The sequence below is a fragment of the Narcine bancroftii genome, chromosome 2, assembly GCF_036971445.1.
Source record: "Narcine bancroftii isolate sNarBan1 chromosome 2, sNarBan1.hap1, whole genome shotgun sequence".
Lineage (NCBI taxonomy): Eukaryota > Metazoa > Chordata > Chondrichthyes > Torpediniformes > Narcinidae > Narcine > Narcine bancroftii.
In genome coordinates this window covers 145,713,997-145,741,700 of record NC_091470.1, presented here as the reverse complement: position 1 = coordinate 145,741,700, position 27,704 = coordinate 145,713,997, and the positions used below count along the sequence as shown (strand labels likewise).

Genomic DNA, 27,704 nt, shown 5'->3' with positions numbered 1-27,704 from the left:
TACTATTTATTAAGAATATTTATTTTAGTATATGTACACACGACGTATGTACAGGTATATCCGTTCGACATATACTTGTTTTACGCAAATTCGCTTTTTACAAAGAAACCTGTTTTCGCTATCCAAAATAAATTTGAATGGGTTTTTGTTTTTATAAAAATAACTTTCAATATAGTGATGACTCATTCTGGCTTATGAAAGTATTCATGGGAACGCTCTACTTTTGTAAAGCAGAGTACACCTGTATATGCTGGATTTATGTGTTATGTCTGCATGTGTGTTTTGAACTGTTCTGTACCGTGGACTGGAGAACACTGTTTTGTTGGTTATATTGGGACAATCAGATGACACATAAACTTGAACTTCAATATTTCTGAGAATCAAAAGAATCTACTTGAAATTTGAGTCTGGTCATGGAAATTCCAAAGGGATTCTCTGGAGTCGTGAGTGCAGAATTCCCTTATATTGGCAGCTCAAAGGGAAACAGGCACTTTTGTTGTCACTCCCAGGTGTTTGCTGGCCTCCAGCTAAAGCTACAAAAGATTGGAATGACATCAAGAGCAATCCTGAGTCTCTGTGTTCACCAATTATGTCAAAAAGACCATTTCAACTCTCATCGTCCTCTTTGGGGGAGGGGTGGATTTTGGACTGTGATAAAAGAAAGGACACCTTAGTTCACTTCATCCTCTGTAACTTGTGGGACACCACTCACAGTCTTCACCCTGCCTCTGTGGAAACACAAACCACTCACCCCACACTCACAGCAAAAATTCCATTGTGACTTTTATTCCAAATAGGACTCCATTCACATGCAAGAGGGAAAGGAAGATTGATGTTGAGTTCTCAATGCTCGAGGTGAAGAAACTAAGTCTCAGAAGAATTCATTACTCAAGCCAAGGACCATCTTAGTTACCAGGGTCACAGAGGCCATAATGATCTCCAAACCAAGATGGATCCCCAATAGTTGCCATTAACCTTCAAAGCACTGGTACATTGGCACTTGAAACTCTTCTGGTTGCATCACAGCCCCATTGGCCCTCCAGGTGTGTTCATGGGTAATGTGTTAATGACCGTTATTCTATAAAGGACAGTGCTCGACCAGCTTTGTGTATTTTTACTTCAACCACAGTGTCTGCAGATTTACATGTTTTACTTTGGACCTGTCTCACAAATACGATCAAGTTTTTTGAAGATGTAACCAAGAAGATTGATGAGGGCAGAACTATCGATGTGGTGCATATGGATTTCAGGGAGGTATTCAATAAAGTTCCACACGGTAGGCTGGTCTGGAAAGTCAAATTCCGCGTAACCCAATGGAGAGAAAATGAACTTCATGGAAGAAGGCAGAGGGTGATGGGGGAAGGTTTTTGGGCTGGAACGTGGAGTGCCACAGGATTTGGTGCTGGGCTATTTGCTGCTTGGCATCTATATCAATGGTTTTGGTCCGTCATTCTCAGCACGGACCATAGCACACTTCAAGGGGACCAGAAACTGAAATCATATAATATTTATTATGTTTTTATGTCGTTGGTAGAATGGAAGAAACCAATGTGACTGCTTCACAGGGAAATGGGCCCATAAACTTTGAGCGAGTCCAAAGGCGAAGCATAGCCGAAAAAAAGGATGAGAATGTTTGATTTAGATAAAAACATTCATGACATAATCAGCAAGTTTGTGGACAACACTGCAAGGTCTGTTATTGCAGATAATGAAGACAGTTGCCAAAGACTGCAACAAGATCTGAATTGGTTGGACATGTGGCCTTTGAAATGGTTATAGAATATAGAACATTACCGCACAGTACAGGCCCTTCAGCCCACGATGTTGTGCTGACCGATGTAAACCTACTCAAAAAGTAAAGCACCCCTACTTCATAACCCTTCGTTTTTCTTTCATCCTTGTGCCTGTCGAAAAATCTTTAAAGTGCCCCAATTGTATCAGTCACCACCACCAGTCCTGGCAATGCATTCCAGACAGCCACAATTCTCTATGTCAAAAACGTACTCTTGACATCTCCCCTAACCTTTCGTCCCCTCACTTGTCACAGATGTCCTCTGGTGTTTGCTATTCCCACTCCAGGATAAAGGTGCTGGCTGTCCATCCTATCTATGCTTCTCATAATCTTGTAGATTTCTATTAAGTCACTTCTTCATTACAAAAAGAAAGATCTGTCCACTTTGCCTAAATTGACATGTTCTCCAATCTGGACAACATCCTGGTAAATCTGCTCTCCATAGCTCCCACATCCTGGTGATGAGGCGGCCAAGACTGAATATATTAGTTCAGTGTGGTCCAACCAGAGTTTTACAGAGCTGCAACATTCCCTCTTCCATTATGGTTTATCTTGATTGATGGAACTGATACAGAGAAATGTGAGGGGTTGCACTTTGGGAAGTGGGACATGGCTTGGACCTTCACAGTGAATTGTAAGATCTTGGGAGTGTTGTAGAGCAGAGGGATCTTGGAGTACAAGTACATAGTACCTTAACAATGGGATCACAGGTCAATGGGGTGGTCAAAAAGGCTTTCGGCACCTTGGCCTTCATCAGTTAAAGTATTGAGTATGGAAGTTAGAAGGTCATGTTGCAGTTGTATAAAAAAGTTGGTGAGGCCCCATTTGGAATAATATGTTCAGTTTTTGTCGTTGTGCTGCAGGATATCTGTTATCAAGGTGGAGAGGGTGCAGAGAAAATTTGCAAGGATGTTGGCAGGACTTGGGAACTCGAGCTACAGGGAGAGGGGTTGTATTCCTTGGAGTGCAGGAGGAGAGGGGTGAATTTGTAGAGGTATTCAAAATTCTGAAAGGAATTGATCAGATGTATACGGAGAGTCTTTTGCCCAGAGGAGGAGAATCAGTAACCAGAGGACATCGATTTTAAGTGAAGGGAGAGATTCAACAGGAACGTTTTTACACAGAGAGCGGTGGGTGGATGGAATGGGCTGGTGGAGGGGGTGAAGGCAGGTGTTATTGCAATGTTTAAGAAACATTGGAGGGATGCATGGACAGGCTGGTTTAGAGGGATATGGTGCAAAGCCAGGCAGGTGGGAGTAGTATTGGGAGGACAATATGGTCAGCATGGGCAAGTTGGGCCAAAGGGCCTGCTTCCATGCTACGTGACTTGATTCTTTGCTCCTGTAAGAAAAGTTAAACTTTAATTTTGTTTAATATCATAATCAGTGGCCCCATGCAAATATTTTTCAGGTAATCGATGACCAATTAACTGTATATTCTATGCAGACATTTCAATTATTTAACCTTGCATGGTAGAAAATATAAATTTATGAACATTTAAAATACAAATCTCCTTCCACCTCATGGAGCAATTAAATAAACTGGGACATAGTGAGGAAACCCCCAAATATAAAAGTCAGCTATTTAGACCATTGTCCATTTCGTCATGCAACTTAGAATAGAGATGTCTAAGCAAGCTACAGGCCCTTCAGCCCACAATATTGCGCTGACCTAATAACCTACTCCAACCACTGCTTAGAATTGCCCTCCTGCATAACCCTCTGTTTCATTCACCTAAGAGTCTCTCAAAAGATAATTTTGTCCCTGCCTCCACCACCATTGTAAGCAGCTCATTCTTTTTTTTTTTCTCATTCCATGCACCCACCACTCTCTGTGTGAAGAATACCTCTTACATCCCCCCCCCCCCGCCCACTCTTCTTATTCCCAAACACCTTAAAACTATACTCCCTCGTGTTAGCCATTTCAGCCCTTGAAAAAGGCTCTGGCTGTCCACACAATCATTGTCTGGCATCATCTAGTACACCTCGATCAGTTCAGCCTTCATCCTCCGTTGCACCAAGGAGAAAAGACCAAGTTCACTCAACCTCTCATCAAAAGGCCTGCTCTCCTATTCAGGCAACATCCTCGTAAATCACCTTGCACTATCTCTGGAACATCCACACCTTTCCTGCAATGAGGTGGCCAGAAATTCCAACATATTGTATAGCTGTAACATCAACTCACGGTTCTTGAACTTGATCCCATGGTTTTGCAGGTGAGATCACACCTCAAGTCCAGTTATGCATTCATTCTTCATTTCAATATTTACATTGGAAGCCAAGGTTGGTTTTGCTGTCTCTTAGCTGAAGGTATCAATGTCTGCGGTTCAGCAGGAGGGGCTGACTCATCAGAGTGTGAGGAACATGAGGAGATTTTCTTTGAGCATGGAAGACTCTGGGGAACCTAAAATTAAATAAAATAAAAAATGCTGGAAATTGTCTGCAGGTCAGGCGGTATCTATGGGAACAGAAATAGAGTTAACATTTCAGAACACATTGTGTGTGCACACGTTGGTGTGTTTCTATGTTTGTGTGCATGTGTGAACATATTGTTTGTGTCAATTTCTGTTCACTGGAGTGAAATTGTGTGTGAGAGTGTTTGTGTGTGTGTGTGTATGGTCTGTGAGCACTTCTGTGTGTCTATCTCCCTCTGTGTATGAGTGTGTGTGTAAGGTTGTGTATTGCACTGGGTGTGCCTGTTGCTGCCTTTATCAGCTTGAGTTAGAAAGGCAAGAACCTCAGCACAATAGATGAGCTCATGACATTGTGCTTTCAGGTGGTGGGAGAATCCCTCCTGGTCCTGCTATTTCTTGCTTGTTCTGTTCCATTTCCACTCCAAACAGCAATAACAAAGATCAATTACATACACCCAAACACACGTACACCACACGCACACATGCAGGTAAACTCGCACACTAATTGCAAAGTAACAAGTTAATTACACTTGCACGGACCTGAGGGTTGCCTATCCTGAAACAGAGCAGAGTTTGCAGCTCAGTGTGTTTTGAAATGTTTTCATTCTCTCTTTGTTTGCAGTTTGTGATCAATTTTGTCTATGCCTGCGTCAAGAGATTGAGACACGATGAGCCTGGCAATTAGCCAACAAGTCAACACTCCTTGTCAAGAGAGAGCATCCAGCCTGGAGTAACTGATGGCTTCTGACGCAGAACTATCAAAATATCTTTATAGAAAATGCAACAACTGCTTCGGTTGTTTTGGAACGTCTCTCATGGATTTTTCCTCTCATGCTCAACAAAACCCTTTCAAACTCTGATGTGCCAGCATTGGGATGGATTACAAAACTAGCATTAAGAACACAGAAATGCTGGAGGAACTCAGCTGTCTTGCAGCGCCCATACAATGTAAAGAGAAAACCGACATTTCTGACCTGAGCCCTTCTTCAAGGTGCAAGCCAAAAGAGTGGTCAAGTTTCCAAATTAAAGACTGGGGAGTCAGTATGATATCTTTACCTCTGATGGACACTGCGAGACTGACTGAGATCCTCCAGCATTCTTGTGTTTTTACAATCATAGCATCTGCAGACTTTGGTGTTTCACTCCTCACCTCAAAGTTATCAGCGCAAGAAAACTCGGGATGAATCGCGCCTGTTGTGTGACCACAGGCAAACGGCAATGCAGCCTCTTCACTGGACAACAAAAACCTTACAGGAGAGCCATCACCAAGCAGGATGAGGTGGCTAGGAATGAGGGGGCAATGTTATTTCATCAAACATAGAATCCGAGGCATTCCTATTGTCTCAGAAACCAAAATACTGAAGGTTTAATCATGCATGGATGGGAAGGGTGAGAGGATTATGAGCTGATTCAGCAAGTGCGTCTGGCCATGACGGCCCTGGGCCTGCTAAGCTGTGCGTGTGTGCGCGCGCACACTCACGTTTTGCAGCCAGTGCGCAGAAGGGGGAATGACCTCAAATAATTACACTTATTGAAAATAATCTCTGAGCTACCTCGAGCAGGCTCGATGGGCCATTTTTGGCCTACTCCTGTTCCTACTTCCTATGTTCCTACCTGTTTCTGTTAACTAGTTAGTCGGTTTATCAAACCGTGACTTAAATATGTATGGTATTCTGTGCAGTTTTATGTCAAATATTTTGTAAACCTGCATAAACTGTGCTATGGGTGAAGATTTTCACATTCAGCATCTGGATAGTTTGTCAACTAGCTTTGTAATTGAATGAGTTTTAATTTAACCATTTCCAGCAACTATGAATTGATGAGTTATTGTTATTAATGTATTTCAACATTACGTAAAAATAAGAAATACTCATTGATGGAACAACAAACTGAACAAAGTGGTTCAAAGTTTAGAATAAAATCTAAACAAAATCCATCACTTCGTAGAATGCAATCATATTTGTATTTTATTAAAAATGGCCAATACAGTTTTATTAGCCATGAGAGAGAGTCAGGGCCCAAATGATCTTGAAACAATTTCAAGTTTACATTGCACAAGCATTCAATATACCTCTGTCACAGGAAAAACATTTGCATGTGGCAGCTCACCACTAGGCAGGCGAACCGACCCCACTTGTAAGCCACACGCCTGGGTGACGTCAGCGCCCTCCAGCGCTGTTCTCAGCCAGGTCCAGCCTGGGAGTATAAGTGCAGCTCAGCAGCCTGCAATAAACTCGTCTGCTCACTGAGCTCAACCCATCTGGTTGTGTGTGTTATTGCAGGAGCAGTGTCGCTGCCGCTACATGCACGACATACGATTTACGGACGACACATGATTTTTGCACACACTGACTACGAAAAATTAGAGGGAACAAAAACCATGAGTTAAAAAAAAATCAATGATTCAAGTTTATTCTGTCAGTTTTGTGGCTGTTATACAAAATAATTACACTGTAAAATATTTTACATCACACAGTGATTTGGAGCCATCGAGACAGCCAGCGCCAAACAGGCCCTTTGGCCCAACTCCTCCCTGCTGACCAAGTTGGCATTCTGGGCTAGTCCTGTTTGCTCACATTAGGTCCAATAACTTCCTCTCCACATATATGGCCATTGAATGTTGAAGTTGTTCCTGTTTCCAGAGCTTCTTCTGGTAGCTTGTTCCAGAAATGGACCACTCCCTGAGTGGAAAAAGTTCCTTGGTTACAACATCTTTTTTTTCATATTATTCGCTGTATCTGAGAACATCATCGATACAAGTCCATTATACGCTGCAGATTGGAGAAAAGCAGTGAGAGAGAGGGCAGAGACGAGCCTTTTTATACACCGCCAGCAGAAGAAGAAGTCGGTGATAATCTGTGATGTTTGCACAAGGAGGCTGTAAAACACCAAATTTCATGACTTGTTCATGACAATAAATCCTGATTCTGACTCCCATATTCATGAAACAATATTTATTAACTTATGTGTGTACAAGGACTGCTTAAAGAAAGCTCTTGGTGCCTGCCACATTGACCACCGCCAGTGGGCTGATCTCGCTTCCAACCGTGCATCTTGGCGCCTCACAGTTCGGCGGGCAGCAACCTCCTTTGAAGAAGACCACAGAGCCCACCTCACTGACAAAAGACAAAGGAGGAAAAACCCCAACCCACCAATTTTCCCTTGCAACCGCTGCAACCATGCCTGCCTGTCCCGCATCGGACTTGTCAGTCACCAACGAGCCTGCAGCAGACGTGGACATTACCCCTCCATAAATCTTCGTCCGCGAAGCCAAGCCAAAGAATTTGTGTAGATGAAATACTTGTCCTGTGGACGTATTGTTTGTTTGTATACTTGTCATGTCTGGTTGTGTGTCTGCGTGTTTTGCACCGAGGACCAGAGGAGGCTGTTTCGTCGGGTTGCAGAAGCACTGCTTGGAAGGTGTACCGACAGAGAACAGTAGAGGGTGCTGCTGAAACAGAAATGAAACCTGACATCAGAAATAAAATTACCAACGGCTCAGATAGGAATATTCAAATTTGAAAGGAAAATCCCTCGAGTAACATTCCAGTTATCATTTATAAATGGTTCACTTGCTGAATTTTGTGGAGTTTTGACCAAAGCGGTTCGAGTCATCATCGTTGAGGTTTTGCGGAATCAGCTGGAGATATTCAGAATATGAAACCGACCCTGAATCCTGAAATGAAGTGGCTGGTGCTTCGTTTGTGTGGAGACAAATCCTACGTCACCTAATGAGGTGAAGTTCATCTTCTTGGAACAGAGATATGGAGGAGAGATTAATTAAGGCCATGAAATTATGAGAGGCCTCAGACATATGGAGTCGAAGCAGGAATAGAACATTCGGCTCCTCACTCCTCCAGCACCTTCAGTCGAGCCTGGCTGATCTTTGACCTCAGTGCCACTTTCCTGCACTAACCTCTTATCCCTTGATTCCTTTACGATCCAAAACCTATCAACCGCTTCCTTAGATATTTTCAGCACCAGCTCTCTTCAGTAGAAAACTCCATGGATTCATGACGCTCTGGGTGAAGAAGTATCTTCCTTTCTCATTCCTGATTGAACAACCCCTTATATTGACGTTGACCTCTGCTACTCGACAACCCAAAGGGAGAAACATCTCTCCTGTCAAGGCCCCTGAGAATTTTGTGTATATGTACAAGATCATCTCGTATTCCTCTCAACTCTCGTGATTCTAGCCCAGACTACCTCATCTCTCCCCACGACAAACCCTCCAAGAAATGAATCAGGAGAATTGCACAATGCAATTTTATCTTCCCTAAGGTCGGGAGATGAGTGCTGCACACAATATTACAGATGCGACCTCATGTAATTTCAGAAAAAATATCTTTACTCTTGTTCAAATCCTGGAGATTACCTAATTGCTGGCTTTTTCTGCATGTTAACTGTAATCTCTGAACACAAACACCTCCCAAATTTAATTTAACTTAGAGATATTGTACGGTAACATGCCCTTCCAGCCCATGATCCTGTGCTGTCCAGGTGAATCAACTAACCACATACATCTCTGGAATGTAGGCTATCCTATTTTTTTTAACCAAAGAGGATCATCTCTTATTGTTCCACATGACACTTCACTTGCTTTATCAACACCCATTCTCTTTACCAGTCTCTATCCCCCAATGGAGAACCTCTGTGTCATAGGGTATCAGCACAGAACAGGACCTTCGGCCCAACTTATCCATGCTGTCCAAGCTGGCTTTCAGGGTCATCAGACTTCCCTGCATTTAGTCTGTCTAAATTCTTCCTATCTATATATCTGTCTAAAAGTCCCTTGAACAGCACGGTTAATGTAGCAGTTAGAGCAATGCTGTTACAGCGCCAGCGATCGAGACCGGGGTTTGAATCCCACGCTGTCTGTCAGGAATTTGTACATTCTCCCTGTGTCTGTGTGGGTTTCCTCTGGATGCTCCAGTTTCCTCCCACCATTCAAAACGTACTGAGGTTGGAGATCAATTGGGTGCAATTGGGCAGCATGGGTTCGTGGGCTGAGAGGGCCTGTTACCATGCTGTACGTTGAAACTTAAAATTTACAAATGATTGCACCCACTTCTGAAAGCTCATTCCAGGTATGGACCACCTGGGTGAAGAGTTTGCCCCTCCGTTCCCTTTTAAATCATTCTCCTCTCAGAAGCCTATGCACAAGAATGGTCAACTTGAGGGTAATCTGTGACCCTCCTCTCTTTATCTTTGATATCTAAAGTGTGCTGTGAGACCTGCTGAGTTTCTCCAGCATCATGTTTGAACTCCTGTCTTAATATCTCTACTTGCATGGACTCTGTGGAATCATGATTCTAATCAGATGATGCAAGAGGGAGACAACAGATGCTGGAAGATGGAGAGTTGACATTTCACGTCGGGACCCTGTATCAGGATTGTGAGGCAGCCAGTATACCAAGGTGGCAGGGAGGGATAAGGCAGGGGCTGGCAGGGGAGAGGTGGAATCATGAGAAGGTAGATGAGGGAGGCAGAGGGGTGAAGGTGAAGGAGTGCGGCTGGAGGGTGACGTGGAGATAGATGGACCTTGGTGGGGCGGAGGGGAGTGCGGAGGTCGAGACAAAAGGTGATAAGGGGAGACATTGAGATGAAGGAATAGAACAAAGAACATTACAGCCCTGGACAGGCCCTTCAGCCCACAATGTTGTGCTGACCCATGCAAATCATCTGGTCAGTCATAAGGTGATAAGTGGAACTAGATAAGGGAGAGATGATGGGCAAGTGGAACCAGTTGGGGAAGGGGATCAGAGCCAAAAGACAAACAAAGAGATACGAATCAGAGTGACTGTATAGTACTCTCAAGGATCAACCGATGGATGAATAAAAGATAAATAGTGGTGTGGGACACAGAGAGGCCTTGGGGAAAGAGAGACATGTTAAGGGAAAGGGTAGATGGGAAATAAGAAGGTGGCTTGGTTGGTCACACTGCTGACTCTCACTCCAAGAACTCACATTTGATACCGAACTTGGGTGGCAGCTCTGTGGAGTTTGCATGTGGTCCACATGACTGTGCTGACTGCAGTCAGGTCCTCTTGTTTCTCCCCCCCCCCCCACCCCCACAGACATCTGAAAGCTGTGCTGTAAGGTTTATTATAAATGTGGGTGCATGGCAAAAGACTCAAAGGGGATCCGAGAGAAAATAATTGGCAAGGCGACAGAAAAAAAGAGGATGGGATAGGATCTGTTCTGCTGGGAAACTGACCTCATGAGCTATTTGTTGGCATAACGGTTTACAGTGCCAGCGATCGGGACTGGGGTTCAAATCCTGCGCTGTCAGTGAGGAGTTTGTACGCTCCCCCTGTGTCTGTGTGGATTTTCTCCGGGGGCTCCTGTTTCCTCCCACCCTTCAAAAAAAGTACCGGGGGTGCAGATTAATGGGGTGTAAATTGGGTGGCGTGGACTTGTGGGCTGGAATGGCCTGTTACCGTGTTGTATGTCTAAATTTTTAAACTTTAAATTTAAACAACCTTCCTGTTGTCCATAAATATAATGTGGAAAGAAGCCAGGTTAACCACTGATATAGAAACTGGATCATTCAGTATATTTAAGGCAGAGATTGATAGGTTCTTGATTAGCCAGGGCATCAAAGGTTATGGGGAGAAGGCCAACCAGTGGGGCTGAGTGGGGAAAATGGATCAACTCATGATTAAAAAGTGGAGCAGATTTGAAGGGCTGAATAACCTATTTCTGCTCCTATGTCTCTTAGTCTTAAAACAAAGGAAATCAGAATCTTTAGTCACATGGATTCATGGAGAGTTGTACAGCATGGAAACAGGCCATTCAGCCTAACTCATTCATGCCAACCAAAATGCTTACCCATTTGCCTGTGAATGACCCTATCCCTCTAATCTTTCCCTCCTCCATTTAAACTGCTACAGTACCAGAAATCAGGACCAGGATTCGAATACCATGTTGTCTGTCAGGAGTTTGTATGTTCTGACCCTTGTGTGTGTGTGTGGGCTCCGGTTTCCTCCCATCGTTCAGTCAATTGGGTGCAAAATGGGCAGCATGGAATTGTGGGCCAATATGGCCTGTTTCTGTGCTGTATGTCTAAATTTGAAATCTATACCCTCTATTTTTAGATTCTCCAGTCCTGGGAAAGGACTATGACTATTTACCCTGTCAATGCCTCTCAGAACTTTATAAACCTCTTTGAGATCATCTCTCAACTCCTTTGCTTCTGGGAAACCAGTCCCATCCCATCCATTCTGCATGGTGAGAGAACCCAAAGGTTGTTCATGTCAGAGGGACCTGGATGCCTTTCTTGACATATCACTGAAAGTTAACCTGCAGATTTGACAAGTTCAAGCTCAGTTTCGTTCAAGTTTATTGTCACGTGTACCAAGGTGTGGTGAGAAAGTTTGCTTGATGAGCAGTTCAGCCAGGTATACCAAACATAGTACAGCAAGTAAAATACAGTAAAGAATTCAGACTTGGTCCAGGGCAATGGCAACATCGGCAGTTCGGAAGCAAGTTGGTCTTTGTTGATGAATTTGCATTGCCATTGACAGCAGAAGAGTCTAAACTCTGTTCATTAACTAAATCTGGAATTAAAATGTGAGTGAGAGTGACAGGGACTGGATACAACGTGTTAGAGGAATTCAAGCAGCATGAGCGGGAGGAGAAGAACAGTTGGCATTTCAAGTCGCAACACTTCATTGGTGTTGGAAAAGCACATCCAGATTACAAATGTCTCGAGGAAAAGGAAATGCTCCAGAGAGGCCTCCCAGTGACTCCAGATTTGAATTGCCCTGTGAAATGACCACACAGATCAAAGGCAGTCGGGGCTGGGCCACACACACCAATCTTGGCAGCCACATCCATGCAGTTGTTGCCAAGGACAAAGGCTACTGAACAACAGCTGTTTCCTCACTGTTAAACAGTTGCCGTCACTTTCCTCACTTTTCATCAAATGACATCAGAAAACAAAGGAACAGAAATTTAAAAATTGTTTTTAAAAATTTTAAATTTAGAATTTAGACATACTGCACGGTAACAGGCCCTTTCGGCCCAGGAGCCCATGCTACCCAATTACACCCAATTGACGTACATTTTGAACAGTGGAAGGAAACCAGAGCCCCCGAAGGAAACCCACGCAGACACGGAAGAATGTTCAAATTCCTTACAGCCAGCGTGGGATTCAAACCCTTGTTCCCTGGTGCTGTTACAGTATTGCTTCAACCACTAAGTTAACCATGCCGCCCAAACCATTCAAAATCTATTGAAGTTTACCTCCCATTGCAGACTGAGGTTTTACCCAGAGATCAAAAAAGGATTCCAGATGGAGACAGTGACAGAGAGGATTGTAAGTTACAGCCGTGTGTCATAGAATTGAACAGTACAGAGCTCGGAACTTGGGACTTGGAACACAGACAGAGACCACGCACCTGTCTGTGTTGACGAGACGGAGGTGGAGAGGGTCAGAACCTCAAGTTCCTGGAGAGTGTGCGTGTTTTCATCTGCAGATGTGCAGAGCATGAGTCTCAGTCTGGAGACACAAATGATTCACCGGCTTCATTCTATGTAGGAAATTGTCTGGACTCTGCCCTGTGACCTTCCATTGGGCTGAGAACTGACTCTGTCAGAAAGGGCAGGCTTCAGCTGTTCTCTTAAGCAGGTTGGCACCCAAATTAGTCTGGGTCAGCCACTCCCAAATCCGCTTTCACTGGGATATTTACTTCTCAGGCCTTGGTTTGGATCCAACCAATAATAATGAAGTCATGAGCTCCTTTCACTCAATCTCCCAAATTAAGGACTTGTGAAGTATCTGATCCCAGTCGGAAACTATCTCCATAAGCTTCATTTCTTTCATCATTTGCTGCTTTGTATCGACAGTCGTCAGTTTTGTGGCTGTTTTGTGTTCATTTAGGACAGAGGTGGTGGCCTGTTTCCAGAGAAATGCTGAATTTTCCATCTCTCTCTGCAGCTCCAATAAAATCTATAGACTCACTGATGACATTGGTTAAATGAAGGGAAATGATGAGTCAGAATGCAAGATGGAGATCAGGAATCCGGTTCAGTGGTGCCAGATCAACAACCTTGCTCTCAGCATCACCAGGATCCAGGAGTTTGATGCTCACTAAACAGAAGGCGAGGTTGAGGGGCCAGGCACCTGTCCACATCAATGGGGAAGAGATGGAAAGGGCCAGCTCCTTCAAGTTCCTGGGAGTTCATATTCCAGAAGACCTCTGCTGGGGTCAGCACATTGGGGCCCACCAATGCCTTACTTCTAAGAAGTCTGAGGAGATTTGTCACATGTACAGTCAAACTTCTGCTGGTGTACGATGAAAAGTGGTTGCTGACAAACATAGAAGATTGCAACCATGTCCATCACAAGCTCCATCCTCCCGTCCACTAACATCCACCTGAAGTGCTGCCTTGAGAAGGCAGCTGACATCATAAAAGAACCCCATCACCATGATCACATCCTCTTCTCCCTGCTAACTTTGTGCGGAAAGTTAGTACAGACTCTTGAAAAACAACTCTTAAGAACAATTTCTTTCCAACAGCTATCAGACACTTGAATCTTCACTTAATACACTTATCATGGACTGCACTGACGCCACAAAAAGACACTCTGCACTATTGTAATGCCTTTTATTCCTTGCAATATGGTAAGTGTGAATATTTATAAACTATCTTTTCTATTTATTATCTTTCTTTAATTTAATTTGATGTATGGTGTAGTTGTTTTTAAACCAGGAACATGTTGGCTGCAGCAGGTAAGAATTACAGTGCCAATGTATATAGGACAAGGTGCATGAAAATGAACCCATGAACATCATTGTCACAAAGTCTTTGCTGCCCATTGGTTTACCCTTCATTGCGCTGGGTCTTCGCTGAGTCATCTAAGTGCAATTGTATGGATGGAGTTGGCGTTAAGATCAGGTTCATAAACTGCAGGATTCAGAAAAGTTGGCTGGGACAGATCCAGAGCCAGAGCTGGGAACACTGTGGGTCTGGACTGTGGGCAAGTTAGGAAGGTGGAGCTAGGGCTCTGGTCCCTGGAGGACTCTAGAGTTTATGGGCCCCATTCTCTGTGAAGCAGTCAAGTTTTGGTTTCTTCCGTACTTCTCTTCGACCATCTACATTAGAAATTGAAAAAATAAAACAAGGCTTTTACTTAAATCTAAAACACACAGAAATGCTGGAGGAACCAGGTTGGTCTCACAGCATCAATAGAAGGTAAAGATATATTACCATCATTTTGGTCTGAGGTCTCAAAACGTCGGCAATAAATCTTTACCTCCTATGGACCCTGTAAGACAGGCTGAGTTCCTCTAGCATTTCAGTGTGTTTTATTTATAATCACAATGTGCTGTGGCGCCTGAGGGGGATGGGTGGGGGGGGAGAAGGGAACGACTTGGGGCCCCAATGAAGAATGGCTGGTCTCGAGTTTAGGGTCTACAGTGCTTTTACCTTCTAGCTTGTGTTAACCATCTGAAATTTAGATGGTTTGAAACAGTTCTTGGGCTCATCTTTTTCCAATTTATGAGGTGCACTTAAGTGTCTGATAACAACAGGAAAGAAAGGCCTCACTGTAATGACTCAGCCAATGAGAGTTCTTTTGTCCATGAAGCCCCACCACAGAACCAGGGACTCATCCCAGTTTTCAGCTCAAATCTCTGGAGAATGACAAGATCATTAGATATAGACACGGGAGTCGGCCCATCGAGTCTGCTCCACCATTCTAATCCTGAGCTGATCCATCCACCCACTCAGCCCCCACTCCCTGGCTTTCTCCCCGTAATCCTTGATGCCCTGACCAATCAAACACCTGCCAATCTCTGCCTTAAATACACACAATGGCCTCGCTTCCACAGATAGATTTAATCCCGCAATTCTCTGGAGAATGAAACAAGAATATTAACCTCTGCACTAACCTTGAGGTTGAAGTTGTGGCTGAGATTCCAGCAAAGCAGTCATCCAATCTGATCAAATTGGTGTCAGGTGTTGGCCGGCGGGGGTGTTCCAGCATCCAGCAATGGTCACACCTTCACACCAGCTGAGCAGCCAACCAGCATTCTCATCGGCAGCAGAGCAGGAGGAGAAATCAATAACTTTCATTTGACAAATGAAACTTTAAAAAAAAAACAAAGAGAGACTGAAACACGAACAGAAGGTGAAATATCAGATATTTTATCATCGTAATTCTTTCAAGTTGTCATCACCTTTATTTATCGTTCATTCCATGCTCGGATGGTAAAAACAAGATTGCCATGGAGCAGATTTAATAAATATAAGTTAAGATAGAAGTTAAACACATAAATATTAAATATTAAGCTATATATTGTCAGAGACCCCAGTACCGAGGTTCTCCATGCACCCATGTTCTGGGAATTCAGGAGCCTGATGGCCTCTTACCCAATCTGGGCCCAAGAGCTGCGGTACCTCCAACCCATTGGCAGAAGGGAGAACAGTTTACGTGAGGGGCATGTGGAGTCCTTCATAATGTTTATTTCTTTTCTCCTGCAGCGAGTGTTGTACATGTCCGTCATGGTAGGAAGAGAGCCCCCAATGATCTTTTCTGCTGACTTCACTCTCCTCTGGAGGGTCTTGTGGTCTGAGGTGCTACAGCTTCCAAACCAGGTGGTGAGGCAGGTGCACAGGAAGCTCTCAGTACATTCTCTGTAGAATGTAGTGAGGATGGAAGATGAGACATGAACTTTCCTCAGCCTTTGCAGGAAGTAGAGGCAATGCTGGGCTTTCTTGACTATGGAGCTGGTGTTAAGGGACCAGGTGAGATTATCCACCAAGTGCACCCCAAGGATACTCTTGATGACCTCAATGCTGGAGCCGTCAATGATCAGTGTACCGTGGTCCTCCCCGGGGCGTCCTGAAGTCAACAACCATCTCTTTTGTTTTATTAACATTCAGATACAGGATGTTGGCTCTGCACCAGTTCATTAGCGACTGCACCTCATCTCTGTGCATTAACTCATCATTCCTACTAATAAAGCCCACCAAGGTCATATGCAGCAAACTTGATGATGTGGTTCTAAGATTTTAGAAACTTAGAATGTTGAAATATTTCCCAGGGGAAATAATGATCCACTTTTTAAAAATTCTCTTGGCTCTTTCCTAAACCTTTTCCAATCTTTCTGCCTTTCTTTCCTCCTTGAATCCTTTCTCTTTGAGCAGTGATGTTCGTCAGTCCTATTATCTCCTCACACACTGTTTTTATAACCTTCTAGCAAAGTAAGACAGTTTCAGGGTACATCCACCTCCATCCAACTCCTCCATCAACTCTCAGGACAAGAATAAAGTTGTGAACTCGGCCAGGGACATCACAGACACCAGACTTCACTCCATCGAGGACATCTACAAGAGATGGTGTCTTAAAAAAGCAGCCTCTATCCTCAAGGATCCCCACCACCCAGGCCATGCCTTCTTCATTTTGCTTTCCATCTGGGAAAAGGTACAAGAGCCTGAAGACAGCCACTTAGCGACACAAGGACAGCTTCTCCCCGCTGCCAACAGATTCCTGAATGAACAATGAACCGCAGACGCTGCCTTTTTTTATAGTAATGTTGCAAGATGGTGGTGATATTGTGCCGGCGCCACAAAATACACAACTTCATGACAATAATTTCTGATCATCTTTCTCACTTTCCCTATCCATATGCTTTACACCTCTTGGTTCTCTCCTTCAAGTGAATCCACTTGTCTTGGTGTCACCCAGTGCCTTTATCCCAGTCAGTAGAGTAGATCATATGCAGTTGAAGCTCCAGCACTTAACTGCGGTGAGGGCAACACGATTACAGAACCAGAGAAACAGGTTCAAATCTGGCGCTGTCTATAAGGAGTTTCTACGTTCTCCCCATGTCTGCAATGGGCTTCCTCTGGGTGCTCTGGTTTCCTCCCTCCCTTCAACATGTACTGAGGTCATAAGTTAATTGGGATATTTTGGTGGCACAGCCTCGGGAATTAAAATGATAAATGTTAAATTATCCATGTGGCATCCCATGAGTTAATTCAAAATTTACTCTCAGTCTTCTCTGCGGTGAGTTTTATTCCTTTTATGATTGCTTTGGATGTCTTTAATACCCATAGTTTATGGAAACACCCCATGAAATGTGATGCATTACTCATGTACAACCATGCCTATTATGACTGTGGTCTATAACATCCTCACATAAAATCATACACTGTGCATAAATATCACCAGAAGGCTCAACATTCTTTCTCCAATATTGGGGGGCCTTAGCATTGAAGTTTCAGGTGCTAGGTGATCATTACAGGAGAGCAGAGTCAATTATCAAGTCAGCAGTGGATCATGAGGCACCAATTCTGTTTTATGTCTTTGGAATACATGGAACTCAGTCCAGGACCTGCCGACAAAACATTTCCTTCCTTGATAAAAGCCTTTCACTGGTGAGCAGCCCCTAATGCAAAGCACATTGTCAGAATTGTAAAGTGCACAAGATTCGCCACTGAACATCTAAAGGGCTGGCTCAGAATCTGACCAGGAATGTAGTCACTGACTGAACATTATTTTTTAGAAGCTAAGACTGCTTGATTTTGTTTTGGAGTCTTTGTGCTCTGAAACGCAAAAAGCTTCCGAGTGAAACAAGAAAGGCTGCAGACACTGTGATTGTCGAAAATATACAAAAGTGCTGGAGAAACTCAGCAGGTCCTGCAGCAATTATAAGAGGCAAAGAGATAGAAACAGTGTTTCAGGCCCGAGACCTTCGACAACACCCTCCCACACACACTAGCCCCTGGTATCTGGAATTCAAGCAAATGGCAAAAAATAAATAAAAATTAAAATAAATAAGAATAAAATCATTGGTAAAAAATAGGTAAGTTTATAATTGGTTTGCCTCACTGATGTTCGCCATTCCACCACTCACGCACCAGACGACACCTGCAACCAGTTCCTACCTTGTGACCATCGGAAACAAACAGATCCATTTTGCAGGACATTTTTTTTCAATGTACTTTACGGTTTACACTGGTGAAAGGGAATGCAGAACCAGGCCCTGAAGATCCATTTGTAATGGGAAGTCAGGTGTATTATTTTTGGTTTTTTGACTTTTAAACCTTTTATTCTTAATGCAGGCATTGTAAGGCAAGTCTCAACCAACTGGAAAATACACTTGTCTGGCATCCTCCAATCCCCATAGATTCTGGATACCAGGGGCTTTCCTTTTTTAAAATTATTTTTTCATTATTTTGGTGGAAAAGGAGGAAGGGATTGACCAGGGGATTTCCTGTATATAAATGTGTGTGTGTGTATGTGTGTTTCCATTCCCAGATATATATTTATGTGTGTGTGTGTGTGTGTGTGTGTGTGTGTGTTTCCATTCCCAGGTGTGTGTGTGTGTGTTTCCATTCCCAGATGTGTGTGTGTGTGTTTGTGTGTGTTTCCATTCCCAGATATATATTTGTGTGTGTGTGTGTGTGTGTGTGTGTGTGTGTGTGTGTGTGTGTGTGTATTCCCAGATATATGCAATATAAATACACACCATGGCAAAGATAGTTAGATGGATGGATAGATAAATAGAAAGAAAGAGATACAAATATAGACACACATATACACATGATTAAGTATCACACACAGAAGTGAAAGAAAGAGATTTCAGAATCGGATAATATGTTTGACCAAGAAGTTAGTGGCGCTGCAGCCCCCACTGGGAGCATTTGTTAAGAGTGATGGCTGCACTAACTGTGCAAGCAACATTCCAACAAAATGGCTCAGATACTTGGCATTGCCTGACATGTTCAGTTCAAATGTTGGATCGAGAGGTTTATTAGCACAAAAGCCAATGTCGAGAAGCAGTGAAGCCTGGCTATTTTGGAACTGCTTTTAACATTGAAGTGAGTTTTGCAAGGACTGGGCTTCAAGGCCGGAAAGAGGAAATAAACATCACTGGTGCAATCAAGCATAGAGTTGTGATTCACTCCAGCCGCAGCTGCAATGATCCTGTGCTGTAATCTGGCTTTGGGGATGGATGGAAAATTCAGTCATAAAAAGATTGGGTTTGGTTCGTGCATTGCCCTGCTTTGTGAGGGAGGCCGAATTGCTTTGGCAGCTTGGATCCAGGCTGGTGCATTCTCTGGGGTTTAGCGTGCAGGATGGAAATGCCATGCAAACACTCATGTTACGTTACAGTCTTTCTTCTACTTTCTCCTGCTCTATTAAGTGCAATTGAATCAGCATTCACATTTATTTGGTGCAGGGAACTAACGTTGGGCCACTGTAAAAACAAAGCAACCTCCGAGGGAGTTATTTTCCAACCGTGAATGTTATTGGGAGACAATTCAGTCATTGGTGCTTAATGACTTCCTGCTGGAAGTCCTTGCATTCCCATCAATCCTGTTTATAGTGGTTAGTGTGCTTGTGTTATATTCTAAAGTCTGGGAGTTTAATGCAGAGTCACCAGCTGAAATTTTAACACTGAAATCAGTGCAGTGTGAGTGATGGTTATTGAGAGGTTTTATTTTATACAAAACAACATAGGCGCTGACTTCCCATCATTGCAGTCATCTATGTGAGGCGCTGCCTCAGGTCAGGAGCCAACATCATAAAGGACCTCCTCACTGCTCCCTTTGGACAGAAGACCAGCTCCTCTCGATTCAAGAACAGCTTCTTCCCAACAGCTATCAGGTTCTCGAACCTCCCTTTGTGACACAATCCAAGTTTTTTATCATCTGATTGAACAAGTACAATTCGATGACAGCTGGACATAACACCCATACGGTCAAACAATGCACATACAGGACAAGTATTCCTACATGAAAATAAATAAATATTGTTGTGGAAGGATGAGAGACATTCAGCTTTCTCACTGCCCGTGGGAAGAACTGTTTCTTCTGAGAGGGAAACCAGTGTCCCAATGTGTCTCCAGATCTGGTTGACCTGAAATGGCTGGAGTTTTGAGAAATTAGCACTTGAAAATAAATGCTGACTTTGCCCAAGATGGCCCACGTGTTGTGATTAAATAAAAACTCTTCGTCTTTGAGATCTACTGACAGTAGTAACACTGGGAGTGAGTTCCCATTGCATGTTTGATACAGAAAACATCAGCGTATCAGAATGTCTTGTTTTTGTGGTGCTAAATGTCGTACATCATAATTGACACATTGGTTCTTGGGATGAGCTCAGAGGTCAGTCCAGTGGAATCAATAGGCAGATTATCTCTGTGTTATGAACCGTAGATCAACAGTGCAACAACACTGACTCAACTAACAACTGATTAGGAGCTTATCCCATGGTTCAATGGAGATTTACTGCTACACTTCCAAGGTGTTTTCCAATCCAACAAATTCGCAAATTCAGCAAATTAACATTAAACCACTGTTCATTTATGTATCACTGAGGTGGGTAAGGGAAAGGCAGGAAGGCCTGTGGGTGCTGGAACTTCTCAACATGGGGAGCATTAACCCTGTGCACCTACAGATGAGTGGGGAACTCCCCACAGCATGGTGAGAGCATGGTAGTCAGATCCACAGAGAATACCACAGATACATTGAAGGGAAGTCTTTGGAAGGAAAAAGGCAACAGGGTTGAGAAATTGACAGATTGAGATGAGGCTGACATGGAACAGAAAGGGAAACGAGGATTGTTTGGGTAAATGGCCTTTTTTTTTAAATGCCTCAGCGCTCGATAATATATTTCCGATTTATTGCCAGAGTACATACATAGCATCACATCCAACCCCGAGCTTCTTTTTCCTGCAGGCGAGGCAGAAGTATCACTAATTGGCAGTGCAAAAAAAAAGGCACACAACGTACATCTGTAAACAAATGAATAAATGTAAACAAACTGACTGTGCAATACAGAGAGAACAAAAATAAAGTGCAAAAATAAGAGTCCTTACATGGGTGTCTGCTTGAGTTTGTCGTTGAGGAGTCTGATGATGGAGGGGTAGCAGCTGTATCTGAACCTGGTGGTGCGAGTCTTGTGGCACTGATATCTCTTTCCTGATAGCAGCAGCGAGAACAGAGTGCATGCTGGGTGATGAGTGTCCTTGATGATCATTGCTGTGTTCCTGTAGATGAGTAGTTTTCAAACTGCCCCCCGAAACTCCCATTCCATCTTAAGCTATCCCAAGGCCATTGGTGCTCTGGGATTAGTAAGGGATTGCTTCAGGAGGGATGTGAGTGGAAAGAAAAAGTTTGACAACACTGTTTTAATCGTACTTGACTCTTTATGTGCAGAGTTTCATAACTCTAAAGGAAATGGGCCAATGACAATTTTTCTCAAGCAAAATATTTCAGTAACAATTGGGTCTGGAGCAGTGAATCTCAACTTTCCCTTCCCACTCACATCCCACCTGAAGCAATTCCTGACTAATCACAGAGCACCAATGGCATAGGGATTACTTCAGGTGGAATGTGAGTTTAGGGGGGCAGTTTGCAAACCACTGACGTAGATGTTCTCAGTGGTGGGGAAAGTTGTGTCCACCACGATTTGCAGGTCTTTACGCTCAGGGGTGTTGGTGTTCCCATACATTAAACCCAACTGTTTAAGGATCTTGGGGCTTGCTGATATGCTGTAATTGCTACTCTCTGACCCCTAATGTAAGAATTGTACTCATAGATACTTTGAAACTGAAAAAACAAGAAGACATATTATAAACTAGCATAAATTCTGGCTTTAAAAGTCACCTTTATCTCCTTGAATTTTTTTTTCTTGTTCAAGAACTTTCCTTGGCCTTCCAGTTCATTGCAGGGGGGAGCTGAGTCCCAGACCAGAATCTACACTTTAAAATCACCACTATTAGCTTTTAGTTTGACAAACGTTCTTTTTTAGAATTATTTCAGTTTTTTTTAAAGAAAAGAGAAATTTGAAAATGAATCCATTCAGCTTTACTCCAGGACTTTCTAATTGAACAGAAATGAAGTTCAAGTAATTTAACCAATTTCTGAAAAATCCCAGTCCTGTTGAACACGTCCTTCATAAGCAGGTGGCTTTGTATAACTCTGGAAAGCTTACACTGTTCACTCTGAGCAACACATGCTTCCAATTATTGCAGCATTATGTCACCTTGTAAATTTGACACCCCATCTTTTGTGTTTTTGACCATTATTCCTTTTTGATTTATAATCCCTTCTTCCTTTTCTCTTGTGGTTCCCCGCTGATGGTTGTCATGGGTAAACATTCACCCAGCAACCACCAAACAGTTTGCGTCTGGGTAAAACTCACAAAGCTATTCAACCAAGAGCCCATTTGACAGCATCTGGGAAGCTGTAAGTGCTCAAACTGATACTGGCCGTCAAAGAACAGAAGACATTGAAGCGGGGGTTGGTTCTACTGTCTCTCTTGCCTGTTAACACCATTCACACAGCTGTTTCGACATGATGGATATCAACCATTCGCAACCTCTTCTCAGCTCTGGCCTCCTTAGGACTCTGCTTAAAGTTTATGGGATTGGGCCCCCTGCCCTGTGAAACAGTCGAGTTTTGGTTTCTTCTGTACTTCTCTCCTACCGACTGCATAAAAGTCATAAAAAGTATTGATGTTATGTGAGGTGAAAAGAAAGCAAGGCTCTGACTTAAATGTGCTGTCTCCCCCACCTCCCCCCATTGAGAATGGCTGATGAAGAGGAAGAATACCTTTATTTTTAAAACCAGGATTAATAATGTAGAGTTGGATTTCATTGGTGTGGAGTGAAAACACAACACAGAGTCCCACAGGCAGGAAGAAATAGATAGACACACCTCACTGACAAAAGACAAAGGAGGAAAAACCCAACCCCAACCAACCAATTTTCCCTTGCAACCGCTGCACCCGTGCCTGCCTGTCCCGCATCGGACTTGTCAGTCACCAACGAGCCTGCAGCAGACGTGGACATACCCCTCCATAAGAGAGGGAGCAACACCACAGATTCCATCTGGGCACTCTCCAACCGAATGGCATTAACATCAATGCCCCCACTTTCTACTAGACCATTCTCCCTCTCTTCCCCATCATCTCCTTTCCTTCCCTCTTCATTCACAGAGCCAACCCCCACCCCCTTCCCTGTTTGCTCTCTCCCTTATCCACCTATTACCTACTTCCTGTGGGGCTGTGCTCCTCCCCTCCACCATTTTGTTCGGGCACCTGCCTACATCTTGCTCACACTGTGATGAAGGGCTCAAGCCCAAAATGGTGGTGATGCATCTTTATAAAGTATCCTGATCTGCTGAGTTTCTCTTTACTTTAAATCACAGTGTCTGCAGACTTTCGTGCTTCACTCTTACATTGGCCTGGGCTATCTATTTGAACCTCGTCTTTGATTTGTGGCTCCAGAAGCGACATTTAGAAAGCAAGCAAGTCACAGCTCAGTATAGGCTCTCAGTCCAACAGGCTCTGCTGAATATCAACCACTATTTATCCTCTAGATTCCACCATTCACATGCTCAAAGGAAGCCAATTAATCCATCACAAAGGAAGAACACAGAACATTACAGCACAGAACAGGCCCTTTGGCCCTCGATGTTGTGCCGACCCAGATATCCCTTCCTTAAAAAAGTACACTAAACCCTCCCTACTCAATAACCCTCTATTTTTCTTCCATCCATGTGTCTATCTTCTTCTTTCTTCTTTGGCTTGGCTTCGCGGATGAAGATTTATGGAGGGGTATGTCCACGTCTGGTGCAGGCTCTTGGTGACTGACAAGTCCAATGCGGGACAGGCAGGCATGGGTGCAGCGGTTGCAAGGAAAAATTGGTTGGTTGGGGTTGGGTTTTTCCTCCTTTGTCTTTTGTCAGTGAGGTGTGTCTATCTAAGGGACTCGTAAATGCCCCCAATATTCCAGTCTCCACCATCACCCCTGGTGAGGTATTCCAGGCCCCCACAACTCTCTGTGTAAAAAAACATACCCCTAATGTCCCCCTTAAACCTCCCTCCCTCCACTTTGTACAGATTTTCTCTGGTGTTTGCAGATCCTGCCCTAGGAAACAGATGTTGACTGTCCACCCTGTCTATGCCTCTCATCATCAAATCTCTTCTCATCCTTCTGCGCTCCAAAGAGAAAAGTCCCAGCTCTGCTAACCTTGCCTCATAAGACTTGTTTTTGGATTAAATATTAGGAGTTAAACTCCCACAAGATCCGAGGATATTTTTGTTGGGTTCTATTAGAGTGATTAGACTTAAATTAAGGTTGACTATGTATCAAATTGAATTTTTACGACTTACTTCTGCTGTTTCTAGGAAGAGCGTACCCATTTCTTGGAAATCAGATACAAATTTAGGGATGGAGAGACGGCATGCAGAATTGAGTAGTTGTATTCCACTTGAGAAGATAACATAATTTAACATAATAAATATAATTTTGTTTTGGAAAATATGGAGCCCATACTTATAATACGTCGGTTTGAATATTTGAAGGACACTCTGAAATCCCATCTTGTTAGAAACCCCCAGCTCCATTATTATTAGTATTGAGATTTTATGGGTTTTTTTCCATTCTCCAAATTTTCTTACTTCTTTTTCTTTTCTTTTGGTATATTCTGATGGGGATGGTGGAGGGAGAAGGAAGGGATGGAAGGGGAGTGTGTATGTGTGATAATTTTTCTCTTGTAGCTTTATTGAATATGTATACATTGATGTGGTTTTTAAATTCTTAGATAAAATAATAATTTTAAAATACTTCATTCCCAATCCAAGCCACATCTAGGTGAATCCCCTCTGCACCCTCTCCACAGCTTCCACATCTCTCCCACAATGAGGTGACCAGAACTGAACATCGAACAACCCGCGATGTTGTCCTGACCTATGCAAACCTACTCCTCAGCAATCTGATCCTTCCCTGCCTCATACCCATGACACTCTATTTGTCTCAATGCCCTTATTTTCCCAGCCTCCACCACCACCCCGGGTAATGCATTCCAGGCACACACCACTCTCTGTGCAAAAAACCCCTGGCATCTCCCCTAAATGTTCCTCCACTCACCTTGAACAGATGTCCTCTGGTATTGTGATTGCTCCCACTTATGCTTAAATCTTCAATCACAGTTCTGCAACCCCACCAGAAGAAAGAAAATAAGATTTTGAATCGCAAGTCAAAAAAAAGAATTGGATTTTGGTAGCACCTTTTGTGATTCTTTCAAGGTGGCGCAAATCCTTTGCATTCAATGAACTATTTTGACACGTGCTCTCCGTTGGAATGCAGCAGAGTCAGACATTGTTCCATCCAGCATCTCCCACCACCACGAAGGCGCTCATGGCCAGATAATCTGTGGGTAGGGCAATGCAGGATGGACAGGAGAGTGGGGAGAGCTTTAACGAAGGCACAAGGGATCTTGAAAGGGGTAGCTGAAGCTTCAGTTTAAAATTAGATCTGTACTTGTGACTATGCACCCTCTCAGTCCAGTTCCAGAGCTTCCACACAGACCTTGTGCACCGATTTTCAGTGCGTGATGCGGGAGCACTGTGGTTATGTTGTTGGATTGGAGGCCAGGGTTCTGGAACATCGAATCTCAGCCAGCTAAGTGGGGAATTTAGTTTCAAGTAAAATCTGAAATCTTGAGAAAAACTTAGCAACAGAAATATTGTTTTTTTTTTCCATCTGATTCACTAGCGTTGCTCAGGGAAGGAAATCTGCTGCTGTGTCTGAGATGTGACTCCAGAACACAGCAAAAATAAATCTAGGCTTGTCTATTTCTTGAAAATAAATCAGTGTAAAAAGTGAATAAGTGCAATGGGTATGTTCAACCATCCTTGCTGGTTGATCACAGTCTGGTCCAGAGGTGCCAACACTCGGGACAGGAGAAAAATCTAGAGGGTTGTTAACTTGGCCTCCGACAACACAGGCATTGATCTTCACTCCATCGAGGACACCTACAAGAGACAGTGTCTGAAGAATGCAACCTCTTCTCAAGAACTCACACCACCCTTGTCCGTGTGTCTGAAATTCCTCTGGAAATCGACGGAGTGGATTTCACCTCCCTTGGCCAAAATGGTGTCTCCTGATTTACTTTGGAAATTGTCGTCAATTCAGTAAGATGGATAGCCTCTGGGTCACCTGCACGCGAGTGGTATTCATGCATGAGGATTGCCCACTGACCCTGGGCTGACCATCTGGCACCCATTTCCACTTTCCCAATTTGTTCTCTCTCCATTCCAATCCTCCCCTTCCTGCTCCTGTCACTTCATTCCCAATCCAAGCCACTTCATTCCCAATCCAAGTTGCATCCCAGGGGCAACTCACAGCAGTCGATGAATTGACCTACCTGCATATCTTCAGGAACCCTCATGCACAAACACCACACAGATGGCACTGGAGGCTGGGACTGAACTCACAGACTGGAGCTGAACAACCTACTCTGAGAGCTTTGTTATTGTGTCAGTTCCATAAAAAAATACTGACAAAGAGGCCCAGATGCACACAGACCACGATATTTTATGCCTTCTATTCTAATATTGCAAGTCTGTCCTCAACTCCTGAACCAGGAGCACAGTGCCAGGATACAGGGATACATGAGGTCATGATATTTCTCAGGGTAGCTTCAGAACGGGTGCATGCCAGAGCTGCTCGGAGTTGAGCTCAAGGCGGCTGGCGCCTAAAGTCGACCATCTTTTGCTTTCCATGAATGCTGCGTGAATGGCTGAGTTTCTCTAGCACCCTTTGTGTACCACACTGGACCCCAGCCTCTGCAGACGTCTTGCTTACCCAAGCCTCCCAAGTGGTGCGAGTCTTACGGACGCAAGACTCTAATGGATTTCACGAGTTAAGCTTGTTTCTCCAGATTCATGATTTGAAGGTGGCCGCGGAGAATGTACTTTTCAAAACCCCTTTTCTCATTGACTTTGAAGGAATTTATTTTCCAGACGAGGCACTGCTGTTTCCCTCTCTGACTATGCCAAGCCCAGCCCTCTCCTTTGCTCATTCAAAGCTCCAACATCAAGTTAAATGTTATATTCTCTTGTTTCTTCCTCATATCCCAGAGAAGGACATTAATTGGCAGAGGTCTGTTTGAGCAGCAATGTGGAAGGCTGCCCATTCACAGGGAAGAGAAACAACCTCGTGTCCAAGAGCTTTAGAAATTTCTGGAACATGTTGTTCTCATAGTTATTTGTTTCTGCTGGGTGGATTTTGGATTTGGAATCCAAAGTCAGGAGTCACCAGTCTTTGTGAATCACAGAAACTTCATGTCAACATGGCCTTTTCACTAAAGTTCACGTTCTGTTTGGTGTTTGCACATTGTCGATGTGTTAACTCGGTGGAGGCTGAGTATTTGCGAAAGACCTTCACCCACCCGTCCACCAGCTTTTTGTTTACAGCAGGAAAGGAATAAAAGTTAATTCTTTATTTCTGGAAGAGAGAGCTGCAGCAAAGCACGGATCGACAGAGACGACATGTCACACAGAGTTTACAAACCAATTTTCCAGTAGCTGACTGAATGAACTGCTCGTACTAACCCTCTGAGATCCTACTATTTATTTAACAATATTTGTTTGCTTTTACATCTGTACATGCGTACTGCTTGGCTGGATGTGTGTTATGTCTGGTGTGTGTTTTGCTCTGAGACCCGGAGAACACTGTTTCATCGGGT

At 43.7% G+C, this 27,704-nt stretch overlaps 1 long non-coding RNA gene across 5 annotated transcripts; it reads right to left on the bottom strand.

The window, feature by feature from the left end:
• Positions 1-27,118, bottom strand: LOC138754322 (uncharacterized). 5 transcript variants are annotated; one of them, XR_011351658.1, is made up of 7 exons: positions 26,822-27,118; positions 25,103-25,166; positions 21,044-21,309; positions 20,865-20,959; positions 15,104-15,300; positions 3,977-4,195; positions 1-3,133 (listed from the first exon to the last, which is right to left on the bottom strand). It is a non-coding gene; the product is annotated as an uncharacterized lncRNA (long non-coding RNA). The 5 variants fall into 5 exon arrangements; XR_011351659.1 differs by lacking the exon at positions 20,865-20,959; XR_011351661.1 differs by lacking the exon at positions 25,103-25,166.
• Between the last annotated feature and the right edge of the window lie 586 nt (positions 27,119-27,704).